This window comes from Canis aureus, chromosome X, assembly GCF_053574225.1.
Source record: "Canis aureus isolate CA01 chromosome X, VMU_Caureus_v.1.0, whole genome shotgun sequence".
Lineage (NCBI taxonomy): Eukaryota > Metazoa > Chordata > Mammalia > Carnivora > Canidae > Canis > Canis aureus.
This window is the reverse complement of record NC_135649.1, coordinates 95,201,087-95,216,220: the sequence shown is the minus strand read 5'-3', so window position 1 is coordinate 95,216,220 and position 15,134 is coordinate 95,201,087.

Below are 15,134 nucleotides of genomic sequence, written 5' to 3'. Positions count from 1 at the left end.
CTAAATGTTCTGTTGTGTACAGGACAGTCACCAACAACAATTAGCCAGTTCAAAATATAGATAGTTCTGAGGTCTAAAAATTCAGCTAAATATTAACTCCAGAGTCTAAATTTCTCTTTGTAGGAATTATTCTCAGTACCCCATGTGTCTCCTCTATCTAATTTCTATGACAGTTGATCTATGATGAGAAGGCAAACATAAAGGGAAATATACAGTCATCAACTTCAAATTAGCAATGAAAGGTAACTAGAAAATCATAGAATTGATGAGGAAAGGCAAATTTAGAAATGTGAAATTGAGACAGAGTCATTAATGGCCAGAGATTAGAAGTGGTACTTCAAGAAAAGTATGATAGGAATATACAATAAAGAAAGCATCAGATCAGAGGAGACAAGAGGACAAGGATAATGAATCACTGTAATGGTGAATGAAATTAAAGAGGCTTCTGAAAGGGGAAGGACAGCACTGATATATTAAGTATTAGACATAAATTGGAACAAATAAAAGACAAGATTCCAGTTTGGTACTGTAGCATATCTTTGTATAAAACTACTTCTTTGTTTTAGCATATGAAAAAAATAAATTATTTGTTAATCTTATTTTAGATAATAAAGACAATTCTATTCAAAGACTTAACATTGGACAATAGTTTTGGAGACAGTTGTAATTCACAAATTAAATGAAGGGACCCTTGGGTTTGAATGCTGTTTTTCAAGTGTCTGAGTATATTTGCGTTGATAAACACACACACACACACACACACACACACACACACACACACTTGATATCTTTGTATTAACCAGGGCAATAGGAATAATACGAATGTCATTACTAGGGAAATAATTGTGAGATATGCATCAACATGACTGAAACACATTCTATATTATGTAAATGCTAAAGGATAATTTGTAATTTAAACTAGACATAATACTAGAAAGAGAAATGGCAAACTGGTGAATTATTATCAAAGCAATGTTTTTGCTGCACTAAAAATCCGGAGACTTGGTAACATGCAGGCAGGAAATAATCAAACTACTAACAAAAATGACCCAGAAAACTTGCTGGGTCACTATTTAGCTAACCACCATATTTTGAAAAATCAAAAGGTGGCTCAGGTAATGATAAACTTTATATTATTTTGATGAAAGTCATAGTAAACCTCAAATTTCATTAAATCTTCATAATGAACTTTCTTCTTTAAATAAATATAGACTCATTTTAGTTTAAGATATAGGTAGGAGTACTTTTTATTTTGTGCTCTTAGAAATCTGTGCTTTGTGGTTAACTATATATGTAGTCTCGGTAAGCATGGGTAATTTGTCTATCCAAATTCTTTTAAATTAAAATAATCAAATGAGCTATATAGTATACAGATAGTTATAAAAAATGTTGAAATCATGGAAACCAAGGCCCCACCAAAACTACTTATATACTATCTAGTTAGACAGCAATGACTATAATCAAGTTCCACATTTTTACATGTTATTCACAAAATTATAATTCCAGCTATGGATACTTATGCCTGAAGTCATATATATCTCTTATAGAGACTAAATTGCTCAACTTAACTGTCTTCCTATCACTTGAATTTGAATAATCTAAAATTTAGCCCTTAACAAAAAGAAGCTTAAGTCATGGCAGAGAGACAGAGACAGAGACAGAGACAGAGATTGTATTATAGACTCCATCACTATTCTGTTTATTCAGGATTAAAAATCAAAATTCTTTGGCTTTTTTTTAAATACGTGAACATGTTTTGTAAATTTGAAGTCCTATAAATGCACTTTACATACGTATAGTACACACTGACAAGGGCCTCATCAGTTTTCCTTTTTTTGTTCTGGGATTTTTAAAATTAATTTATTTTTTTAATTGGAGTTCAATTTCCCAACAGATAGCATAACATCCAGGGCTCATCCAGACTAGTGCCCCCCTCAGTGCCCATCACCCAGTCACCCTAACCCCCCACGCACCTCCTTTTCAACTACCCCTTGTTTGTTTCCCAGAGCTAGATATCTCTCATGTTTTGTCACCCTCACTGATTATTTTCACTCATTTTCTCTCCTTTCCTCTTTATTCCCTTTCACTAATTTTTGTATTGCCCAAATGAATGAGACCATATAATGTTTGTCCTTTTCCAATTGACTTATTTCACTCAGCATAATACCCTCCAGGTCCAGCCACGTCGAAGCAAATGGTGGGTATTTGTCATTTCTAATGGCTGAGGAATATTCCATTGTATACATGGACCACAGCTTCTTTATCCATTCATTTTTCGATGGACACCAAGGCTCCTTCCACAGTTTGGCTATTGTGGACATTGCTGCTAGAAACATCGGGGTGCAGGTGTTCCGGCGTTTCACTGTATCTGTATATTTGGGGTAAATCCCCAGCAGTGCAATTGCTGAATGTAGGGAAAATCTATTTTTAACTCTTTGAGGAACCTCTACACAGTTTTCCAGAGTGGCTGCACCAGTTCACATTCCCACCAACAGTGCAAGAGGGTTCCCCTTTCTCCACATCCTCTCCAACATCTGCTGTTTCCTGTATTGTTAATTTTCACCATTCTCACTGGTGTGAAGTGGAATTTCCACTTTGCCAATTTGAATTTATGGTTTTGATTTATATTTTCCTGATGGCCAGAGATGCGGAGTATTTTCTCATGTGCCTGTTGGCCATGGGTATGTCTTCCTCTGTGAGATTTCTGTTCATGTCTTTTGCCCATTTCATGATTGCATTGTTTGTTTCTTTGCTGTTGAGTTTAATAAGTTCTTTATAGATCTTGGATACCAACCCTTTATCTGATAATGTAATTTGCAAATATCTTCTCCCATTCTTCAGGTTGTCTTTTGCTTTTATTGACTGTTTCTTTGGCTGGGCAGAAGCTTTTTATCTTGATTAAGTCACAATAATTCATTTTTGCTTTTTTCCCCCTTGCCTTCATGGATGTATCTTGCAAGAAGTTGCTGTGGCCAAGGTCAAAAAGAGTGTTGCCTGTGTTCTCCTCTAGGATTCTGATGCACTCTTGTCTCATATTTTGATCTTTCATCCATTTTGAGTTTATTGTAGTGTATGGTATAAGAGAGTGGTCTAGTTTCATTCTTCTGCATGTGGATGTCCAATTTTCCCAGCACCATTTATTGAAGAGACTTTTTTCCAGTGGATAGTCTTTCCTCTGTCGAATATTAGTTGACCATAGAGTTGAGGGGCCATTTCTGGGATCTCTATTCTGTTCCATTGATCTATGTGTCTGTTTTTCTGCCAGTACCACACTGTCTTGATGATCACAGCTTTGTAGTACAACCTGAAATCTGCCATTGTAATGCCCCCAGCTCTGGTTTTCTTTTTTAATATTCCCCTGGCTATTTGGAGTCTTCTCTGATTCCACACAAATCTTAAGATGATTTATTCCAACTCTCTGAAGAAAGTCCATGGTATTTTGATAGGGATTGCATTAAATGTGTAAATTGCCCTGGGTAGCACTGACATTTTCACAATGCTAATTCCTCCAATCCATGAGCATGGAATATTTTTCCATCTCTTTGTATAGTCCTCAATTTCTTTCAGAAGTGTTCTGTAGTTTTTAGGGTATACATCCTTTACCTATTTGGTTAGGTTTATTTCTAGGTATCTTATGCTTTTGGGTGGAATTGTAAATGGGATTGACTCCTTAATTTCTCTTTCTTCAGTCTCATTGTTAGTGTAGAGAAATGCCACTGATTTTTGGGCATTGATTTTGTAATCTGCCAGACTGCCAAATGGCTGTATGAGTTCTAGCAATCTTGGGGTAGAGTCTTTTGGGTTTTCTCTGTACAGTATCATGTCATCTGTGAAGACGGAGAGTTCGACTTCTTCGTTGCCAATTTGAATGCCTTTTATTTCTTTTTGTTGCCTGATTGCTGAGGCTAGGATTTCTAGTACTATGCTGAATACCAGTGATGAGGTTGGACATCCCTGTTGTGTTCCTGATCTTAGGAGAAAGGCTCTCACTTTTTCCCCATTGAGAATGATATTTGCTGTGGGCTTTTCGTAGATGGCTTTTAAGATGCTGAGGAATGTTCCCTCTATCCCTACACTCTGAAGAGTTTTGATCAGGTTTGATGCTGTATTTTGTCAAATTCTTTCTCTGCATCTATTGAGAGGATCATATGGTTCTTGTTTTTTCTCTTGATATGATCTATCACATTGATTACTTTATGAGTGTTGAACCAGCCTTGCCTCCTGGGGATAAATCCCACTTGGTCATGGTGAATAATCTTCTTAATATACTGTTGGATCCTATTGGCTGTATCTTGTTGAGAACTTTTGCATCTGTGTTCATCAGGGATAGTGATCTATAGTTCTGCTTTTTGGTGAGGTATTTGGTTTTGAAATTAAGGTGATGCTCGCCTCATAAAACGAGTTTGGAACTACTCCATCTCTTTCTATCTTTCAGAACAGCTTTAGTAGAATAGGTGTTGTTTCTTCTTTAAACGTTTAATAGAACTCCCCTGAGAAGCCATCTGGCCCTGGACTTTTGTAACTTGGGAGGTTTTTGATGACTGCTTCAATATCCTCCCTGGTAATTGGCCTCTTCAGGTTTTCTATTTCTTCCTGTTCCAGGTGTGGTAGTTTGTGGTTTTCCAGAAATGCAATCATTTCTTCTAGATTGCTTAATTTATTGGCATATACCTGCTCATAATAAGTTTTTAAATTCATTTGTATTTCCTTGATATTAGTGGTGATCTCTCCTTTTTCATTAGTGATTTTATTAATTTGAGTCCTTTCTCTTTTGTTTTTAACAAGGTTGGCTAATGGTTTATCTATCTACTATTCTTTCAAAGAACCAACTCCTGGTTTTGCTGACTGTTCTACAGTTCTTCTGGTGTCTATTTCATTGAGTTCTGCTTGAATCTTATTAACTCTATTCTTCCTCCCTGTGTAGGATCTATTTGTTGTTCTTTCTCCAGCTCCTTTAGGTGCAAGGTTAGCATTCGTATTTGAGTTCTTTCCAGTTTTTGGATGGATGCTTGTATTGCGATGTATTTCCCCCTCCAGACTGCTTTTGCTGTATCCCAAAGATTCTGAATGGTTGTATCTTCTTCATTCTCATAGTTTCCATGAATCTTTTAATTCTTCTCTAATTTCCTGGTTGACCCTTTCATTTATTAGCAGTAAGGTCATTAACCTCCACATGTTTGAATTCCTTCCAAGTTTCTTCTTGTGGTTTAGTCCTAGTTTCAAAGCATTATGGTTTAAAAATAGGCAGGGGACAATCACAATCTTTTGGTTTCAGTTAAGACCTGATTTGTGATCCAGTATGTGGTCTATTCTGGAGAAAGTTACATGTGCACTTGAGAAGAATGTGTATTCAGTTGTGTTTGGATGTAAAGTTCTATAAATATCGGTGAAATCCATCTGGTCCAGTGTATCATTTAAAGCTCTTGTTTCTTTCTTTTAAGCTCTTGTTTCTTTAGATATGTTGTGCAAATAAGCTCTGTCAATTACAGAAAGCGCTGTATTCAAGTTTACCAGTATAAATATATTATTATCTAAGTATGTCTTAACTTTGGTTATTAATTGATTGATATACTTGGCAGCTCCCACATTCGGGGCATAAATATTTATAATATTTGTTAGTTCCTCTTGTTGGATAGATCCTTGAAGTAAGATATAGTGTCCCTCTTCATCTCTTACTACACAGTCTTTGGGACACACTTTAATTTATCTGATAAGAAGATGGTTACCCCTGCTTTCTTTTGAGAACCATTTGAATGGTAGATTGTTCTGCAACCTTTTATTTTCAGGCTGTAGGTGTCCTGAGGTCTAAAATGAGTCTCTTGTAGACAGCAAATAGATGGGTCTTGCTTTTTTATCCAGTCTGAGACCCTGAGCCTTTTGATGGGATTATTAAGCACATTCACGTTCAGAGTTACTATTGAAAGATATGAATTTAGTGTCATCATGATACCTATTCAGTCCCTGTTTTGTGGATTGTTTCCTTGGACTTCCTCTTTGTTTTCCAGAGTCCCCCTTAACATTTATTGCAGGGCTGGTTTGGTGGTCACATATTCTTTCAGTTTCTGCCTATCTTGGAAGCTCTTTATCTCTCCTTCTATTCTGAATGAGAGCCTTGCTGGATAAAGTATTCTTGGTTGCATGTTCTTCTCATTTAGGACCCTGAATATATCCTGCCAGCCCTTTCTGGCCTGCCAGGTCTCTGTGGAGCGGTCTCTGTTAACCTAATATTTTTCCCCATATAAGTTAGGATCTCTTGTCTCTTGCTGCTTTAAGGATCTTATCTTTATCTTTGGAATTTGCAAGTTTCACTATTATCAGGGTGTTGAATGGTTTTTATTGATTTTAGGGGGGGACCTCTCTATCCCCTGGATCTGAATGCCTATTTCCCTCCCCAAATTAGGGAAGTTCTCAGCTATGATTTGTTCAAATATGCTTTCTGGCCCTCTGTTCCTCTCGGCACCCTCTGGAACCCCAATTCTACGTAGATTTTTCCTTCTGAGGCTGTCATTTATTTCCCTTAACCTTTCCTCATGATCTTTTAATTTTTTTTCTCTTTTTTCCTCAGCTTCCTTCCTTGCCATCAACTTGTCTTCTATGTCACTCATTAGTTCTTCTACCTCATTAACCCTCATCATTATGACCTCCAGTTTGGATTGCATCTCATGTAATTGATTTTTAATTTCAGCCTGATTAGATCTAAGTTCTGCAGTCATGAAGTCTCTTGATTCCTGTGTGCTTTTTTCCAGAGTCACCAGTAGCTTTATAATTGTGCTTCTGAATTGGCTTTCTGACATCAAATTGTAATCTTAATTCTGTAACTCTGTGGGAGAGAGGACTGTTTCTGATTCTTTGTTTTGAGGTGAGTTTTTCCTTCTAGTCATTTTGCTCAGTGCAAAGTGGCTAAAAACAAGTTGTACTGGAAAAAGGAAGGAAAAAAGGGGGAAAACAAACAAACAAACAAAAACAAGGAGAGGTATCCTCTGATTCTATATACTGTAAGTCCCTCAACTTCCCCTGGAGCTTTCCAGCACTGCTGGGTCAAGAACTTGCTCTTCCCCTGTCCTTTCAGCTGGTCTTCTGGGTGAGGGGCCTGCTGTGCTGATTCTCAGGTGTGTGCACATGGGGAGCTGCCCCGCCCCCTGCCAGGTGCAGGGCTCAGTGGGAGCTGTTTATCCAGTGAGGCCCCTGCTCCCTCGTGGCCCCACTCAGTCCCAGGCACAAGGTGACACCAGGAGGAACAACAACCTAGGTGGCGGCCAGCTCTCCAGCCCTGGAGTCAGCTCCCGCAGTAACTGTTGCAGCTCCCAGTCTGCAGGGACCTGGATGCTCCCGGAGAGGGGCGCTGATCTGCACACCTCAGGGCAGCCCGGCGTCAGGAGCGTCCTTGCTGTCCTGTGCCCTCCCGGCCTCTGCCTGTCCCAAAGGGAGCCCCGGATCCTGGGCTGTGTCCCCTAGCACCTTGGGCTCCTGGGTCTGTGCCTCTAGAATCGCGCTCCCGGGCCGCGCAGTCCCCTCCCTGCAGAGCATCGCCTGAGCCGCTGCCTAAGCTACTCCCGGGGGCGCTGAAGCCCTTTAGGGAGCTCAGCCCGCGGTGTGTGGCACTCTCCCCCAGGCCCACCTCCTCTCTTAGTGCCCCTCGCAGCCTGAGGGCATCACTGCCCCTCCTGCGGTTCTGCTGGAGTTCCCTGCAAGCACCTTTCCGTTGGGGAAGATTGGTAAAGTTCCTGCTTTTCCGGGCTGGGCTTTCCTGTTCTGGAGGTTCTGCGCCCCCCTTGGTCCAGCTCCTCGTGGGGACCCCTCCCCCACTGGATGCTTTTTTACTTATTTTTTCTGTCTTCCTACCTTGATAGAAGCACGAACTCTTCTCTCTGTAGCATTCCAGCTGTTCTCTCTTTAAATTTTTTTTTAATTTTTGTTTATTTATGATAGTCACAGAGAGAGAGAGAGAGAGAGAGAGAGAGAGAGAGAGGCAGAGACACAGGCAGAGGGAGAAGCAGGCTCCATGCACCGGGAGCCCGACGTGGGATTCGATCCCGGGTCTCCAGGATCGTGCCCCGGGTCAAAGGCAGGCGCCAAACCGCTGCGCCACCCAGGGATCCCTCTCTCTTTAAATCTCATGTCGAGGGATCCCTCGGTGGCGCAGCGGTTTAGCGCCTGCCTTTGGCCCGGGGCGCGATCCTGGAGACCCGGGTTCAAGTTCCACATCCGGCTCCCGGTGCATGGAGCCTGCTTCTCCCTCTGCCTGTGTCTCTGCCTCTCTCTCTCTGTGTGTGTGACTATCATAAATAAATAAATAAATAAATAAATAAATAAATAAATAAATAAATCTCATGCTGAATTCACAGGTTTTCAGGATGATTTGAAAATTATCTAGGTAAGTTGGTGGGGACAGTGACTTGGGGACCCTACACTTCCACCATCTTCCAGTTTTCCTTTTAATATCTCCTGAATTTATTGTTCCATTTTCTCTGCCTCTACCCAATTAGAGTACATAACATATCAGCTAAATTAATACAACCTCCCAATTTGTTTTCCTGACTCCAGGCTCCTCCAAGACACTTCATCTTATACAATGATTAAAAAATAATCTTCCTGAAACACCTAAAAACATAGCTGAAAATCCTTCACCTGATGTTCAGAAGCCCTCCTTATCTGGCCTTACCCTCGCTTTCCAGGCTTATCTCCCATTATAATCTTTCAAGATGCTTGGTGCCTGAAGGATCCCCAAAAGATACCACTGCTCATTTTCACTTTCCTCCTGAAATGACCCTTTTCCACTCTACATAAACAAATCTTACTCATCATTGAAACTCTTGCCAAAGTCTATTTCCTCTTTATACCAACTCAAATAACAACACATTACCAGTCAGAGGTCAGTTAATATTCACTTGGAGAAGCAATTTAGTCAACTTGACTGATTGATTGAATTTTTGAAGTTGGCTTGAAAATTCACAAGAAATATGTAACTGAAATGCTGGTGCTAGAATTGATATTATAAATGGATAAAGTTAACCAATAAGTACTCCAGAACACGATAAGTTCTGTACATACATATTTCATAAAAAAAAGACCAGAGGAATGATATATCCCAATGCAGATTACACATAGAATTCAAAGCTGATCAGTGGAAATGTTAAACTTTCCATAAATAACATTGAAAATTTCTAGGAGCTTGGGATGATGGTAGAGTAGAAGGACCCTGAGCTCACTCCATTCCATGTTTACAACTAGATAGCATTCACATCCAAGACAGTAACCCAGAAATCGATCCAAAGACTGGCAGAACAAATTCCACAACTAAATATAGAGAAGAAGCTGCATCTGGAAGGTTAGGAAGGTCAGAAAGGCAGAGGGAGGCTCAGCCAGGAGGGAGGGAGCTGTGTGCATGGAGAGGGCAGAGAAACAGGCCCTCACACCAGGAAGCACACATATGGAAGACTAATCCCTATAAAGTTTGGCTTTAAAACTAGATGTGCTGAATTCCATGAGTTTTTAAAACCAGTGGGACTTGGGGCCTGGAGTTTCTAAAGTCAGCTGACTCAGCACTGGGCAAACCTGTGGGTGAGTGAAAGCTAGGTCACTGCTCTTAAAGAGACAGCAATCTGTGCAGAGAGACAAGATAAAAAAAGCAGTTTGTACAATGCTTGGGCAAACAGGTGACAGATTTCTTCATACTGATTTCAGAGCATGTTGAGGGACCACTTAGGAAACAAGGGAGCGAGCAGGCCCCATTTTCCTCCCCCATCTCCCAGCAGAAACACAGAGCTACTTGCCAGAGGCAGGACTGCACAGACACCTGTTGCTTTGGGCCAGGGCTCAGGGAAAATTTTCTTAAAATTGTGCATGTGTCCCATCCAGCCACTGGGTGCACAGCTGCTTCAGCAATAGCTCCTACCTATTGCCCTGGGCCACCTTTGTATGCCGAACCCAGCACAGTCCAGCCTCACCAAAACATCATTATGCATGGTGTCAAGCCTCATGCCTTCAGTTGCTGCAACATTTCAGGGGATCCAACATAAGACTAATGTCCCAAAGCAAATTTTACTAACCTTGCCAACCTGCTCCCAGTTCCCCAGTGGTCACACGACCCACAAAGCTAGCCTGACTGGGTCCCACTAACACCACAAAGGGCAAGCATATCCCTCCAACAGGCAGAGAGTCACTGCAGATAACTGTACTGAAAGGAAAAGTGACTCAGACACAACAGCAGAACATAAACAACATACACAGGGAACTCTCCTGAAGTGCCAGGTTCTGATAAGCAGGGGACGTTGTATTGCAGGGCATTCCAGGACCTCTTCTTCATAAAGTCACTACTCTCCTGACCAAAAGACACAGCTGACTTTCTTAACACAGAGAGACACACAAAATGAGGAGACAGAAAAATTTACTTCAGATGAAAGTAGAATACAAGACGTTGCCAGACATCTAAGCAAAAAAAAAAAATTAATAACATGCCTGATAGAGAATCTAAAACAATGATCATAAGAATACTCACTGGGCTTGAGGAAAGCGGGGAAGACAAGAGTGAGACTCTTAACACAGAGATAAGGAACAACATATAGATAAAGGGCTCAATAAACAAAATGAGAAACGAAACATACTTCATGGAATAAATAGCAGTATGAAAGAAGGAGAGGAACCAATTAGTATCCCAGAACACAGAGTAATGGAGAGTAATGAAGCCTAACAAAGGAGAGAAAAAAAGAATGATTCAAACTGAGAAAAGACCTAGGGATATCACTCACTCCATCAAAAAGGTATTAACATTTGTATTATAGGAGTCCCAGAAGAAGAAGAGAAAAGGTGACAGAAAACTTATTTAAGGAAATAATAGCTGAAAATTTCCTTAATCTGGGGAATGAAACATACATCCAGATTCAGGAGGCACAGAGAACTCCCATCAAAATAAAAAAGAAAAAGCAGACCAACACCAAGACATATTGTACTTAACCTTGCAAAAATATAGTGATAAAAAAAAATCTTAAAAGAAGCAAGACAAAAGAAGAAAGTAACACACAAGGGAAGACACATAAGACTAGCAAAAAAAAAAAAAACAAAAAACAAAGGTTTTTCAACACAAACTTGGCAAACCAGAAGGGAGTGGTATGATATATTCAAAGTGCTTAGTGGGAAAAATCTGCAGCCAGGAATCCTGTATCCAGTGAGGCTATCATTCAGAATAGAAGGAGAGATAGAGTTTCCCAGCCAAAAGCAACAAAAAAACTAACTAACTAAAGAAGTTCATAATAACTAAATCAGCTCTGCAAGAAATTTTAAAGGGGACTCTGAGTGGAAAGGAGAGACCAAAAGTAACAGTATAAGGATAGTAAACAGAAAAGCAGTAATAACGAATATTTCTGTAAAAACATCAGTCATGGAACTCCCAAAAAAGTATATAAGATATAATAAAATATACCTAAAATGTGGGAAGAAGATGAGAAAAGGATGGGTTCAAACTTAAATGACCATTAACTTAATATAGACTGCTATATGCAGAAAAGGCTGTATATAAACTTAATGGTAACTATACTTCAGAAACCACTAATAAACATGCTAGGAATAAAGAGAAATAAATCCAAATATATCACTGAAGAAAATCAGCAAAACATGAAAGAAAGACAAGAAAAGATCAGAGAAAATCTTTAGAAACAACCACAAAACAAGTAATAAAATGGCAATAAACACATATCCAACAATAATTACTTTGAATGTAATGAACTAAATGCACTAACCAACAGACATAGGGTAACAGAATGGATAAAAAAATAAGACTCATCTATATGCTGCCTGCAAGAGACTCATTTTAGACCTAAACACACCTGCAGGTTGAAAGTGATGTGATGGAGAAACATATATCATGACAATGGATTTAAAGAGAAAGCCGGGGTGCCTGGATGGCTCGGTAGGTTAAGCATCTGCCTTCAGCTCAGGTCATGGTCCTGGGATCTGAGATTGAGCCCTGCATTGGGTTCCTTGCTTGGCAGGGACTCTGCTTTTCCCTCTCCCTGGGCTTCTATCCCCTATTCATACTCTCTCTCTCTCTCTCTCTCTCTCTCCTCCTCCTCAAGTAAATAAATTAAATAGATGATAGATACATAGATAGATAAGAAAAGAAGAAAGAAGAAGAAAGAAGAAGAAGAAGAAAAGAAGAAGAAGAAGAAGAAGAAGAAGAAGAAGAAGAAGAAGAAGAAGAGGAGGAGGAGGAGGAGGAGAAAGCCAGAGTATCAATAATTATTTTGGACAAACTAGACTTTATTTTATAAAGATTTTTATTTATTTATTCATGATAGACACATACACAGAGAGAGAGAGAGAGAGGCAGAGACACAGGCAGAGGGAGAAGCAGGCTCCATGCCAGGGGCCCGACACGGGACTCGATCCGGGACTCTAGGATCACGCCCTGGGCGGAAGGCAAGGCGCTGAACCGCTGAGCCTCCCAGGGATCCCCACAAACTAGACTTTAAACCAAAGACTGTAACAAGAGACAGAGAAAGACACTATAGGGCAGCCCGGGTGGCTCGGCGGTTTAGCGCCGCTTTCCGCCCTGGGCGTGATCCTGGAGACTCAGGATCGAGTCCCACGTCGGGCTCCCTGCATGGAGCCTGCTTCACCTTCGGCCTGTGTCTCTGCCTCTCTCTGTCTCTCTGTCTCTCATGAATAATAAATAAATATTTTTTAAAAAAGACACTATAATCATAATAAAGTGGACAATCCAACAAAAAGATATAACCATGATAAATATTTATGTAACCAATATAGGAGCACCTAAATACATAAAACAGTTAATAACAAACATAGAGGAACTAACTGAAAATGATACAATAATAATAGGGGACCTTAACACCCCACTTGCATCAATGGAGAGATCTTCTAAACAGAAATCAACAGGGAAACGATGGCTTTAAATGACACACCAGACCAAATGTATTTAACAAATACATCCAGAGCATTCCATCCCATAACAGCAGAATACACATTATTTTCAAGTGCATGCAGAACATTCTCCAGAATAGGTCACATATTAGCTTACAAAAACAGCCTCAACAAATTCAAGAAGATTGAAGTAATATCATGCATCTTTTCTGAACACAATGCTATGAAGCTAAAAGTCAACCACAAAAAAAAAATAAATCAGGAAAGACTACAAAAACATGGATATTAAATAAAATGCTACTAAAGAATGAATGGGTCACACAGAAAATCAAAGAAGAAATTTTTAAAAACATGGACATAAATGAAAGTGAAAACCGTCCAAAACATTTGGGATGCAGTAAAAGTAGTTCAAAGAGGGAAGTTTATAAAAATACAGGCCTAACTTGAGCAGCAAGAAAATTTTCAAATTAAGAACCTAATCTTACACCTAAAGATACTAGAAAACAAAGCAAAACAAAACCTAAAGCCAGCAGAAGGAAGAAAATAATAAATATTAGAGGAGAAGTAAACAAAATAGAAACTAAAACAAACAAACAAACAAAAAAACAAAAAACAATAGAGCGGATTAATGAAATCAGGAGCTGGTTCTTTGAAAAAAAATCAATAAAATCAATAAATTGCTCACCACATTTATAAAAAGGAATAGAGAAAGAACTTAAGTAAAATCACAAATGAGAGAGGAGAAATAACAATACCACAGAAATACAAAAAATATGAGAATATTATGAGAAGCTATATGACAAAAAGTTGGACAACCTAGAAAAAAAATGAATAAATGCCTAGAACCTTATGAAATACCAAACTGAAACAAGGTGAAATAGAAAATTTAAACAGATTGATAATTAGCAAAAAAAAAAAAAAAAAGAAAGATAGAAACAGTAATCAAAAAACAAAAGCCCAGGAGCAGAAGGCTGGCTTTACAGGCAAATTTTACCAAGCATTTAATTTTTTTTTAATTTTTATTTATTTATGATAGTTAGAGAGAGAGAGGCAGAGACACAGGCAGAGGGAGAAGCAGGCTCCATGCACCGGGAGCCCGATGTGGGATTCGATCCCGGGTCTCCAGGATCGCGCCCTGGGCCAAAGGCAGGCGCCAAACCGCTGCGCCACCCAGGGATCCCAACAAGCATTTAATCAAGAGTTAATACCTATTTTCTCAAACTATTCCAATAAAATAGAAAAGGAAGGAGAACTTCCAAATATGTTCTATGAGGCCAGCATTACCCTGATACAAAAAAACAGATAAACATACACAAACACACACACACACACACACACACACACACACACACAACTTTATAGGCCAATACCTCTGATGAACACAGATACAGAAATTCTCAACAAAATGCTAGTAAACCAAATCCAACAATACATTTAAAAAATTATTCACAATGATAAAGTGGGATTTATTCCTGGACTGCAATAGTACTTTAGTATTGCAAATTAATCAATGTGATACATCACAACAGTAAGAGAAATGATAAGAACCATATGATCATGTCAGTAGATGCAGAAAAAAAAATCATTTGACAAACTACAACATCCTTTCATGATAAAAAGCCTCAACAAAGTAGGTTAGGGTTAGAGTTAACATACTTCAACATAATAAAGGTCATATATGAAAAATGCAGAGCTCACATCATCCTAAAGGAGAAAAATTGAGAGTCTTACCCCTAAGGTTAGACACAAGACAAGGCTGTCCACTCTCACCACTTTAAGTCAACATAGTAATGGAAATGCTAGCCATAGCAAACAGATAAACAAAAATAAATAAATGACATTCAAATCAGCAAGTAAAAAGTCAAACTTTCACTATTTGCAAATGACATGGTGTATATACATATATATAAATTTTTATATAAATAAAAATTAATATGTATATATAAATAAAATTAAGTCAAAGGGTTCCACAAAAAATTCTTAGAACTGATAGATAAAAAAAATTAGGTAAAGTCTCAGGATACAAAGTAAAACATACAGAAAACTGTTGCCTTTCTATACACCAATAATGACACACAGAAAGAGAAACTAAGGAATCAATCCCATTTATAATTGCACCAGAACCAATAAGATACGTAGGAATAAACCTAATCGAAGAGGTAACAGACACATACTCTACATATTAAAAAACACTAATGAAAGAAATGGAAGGGGACACAAAGCAATGGAAAGAAACTCATGGATTGGAAGAAAAAAAT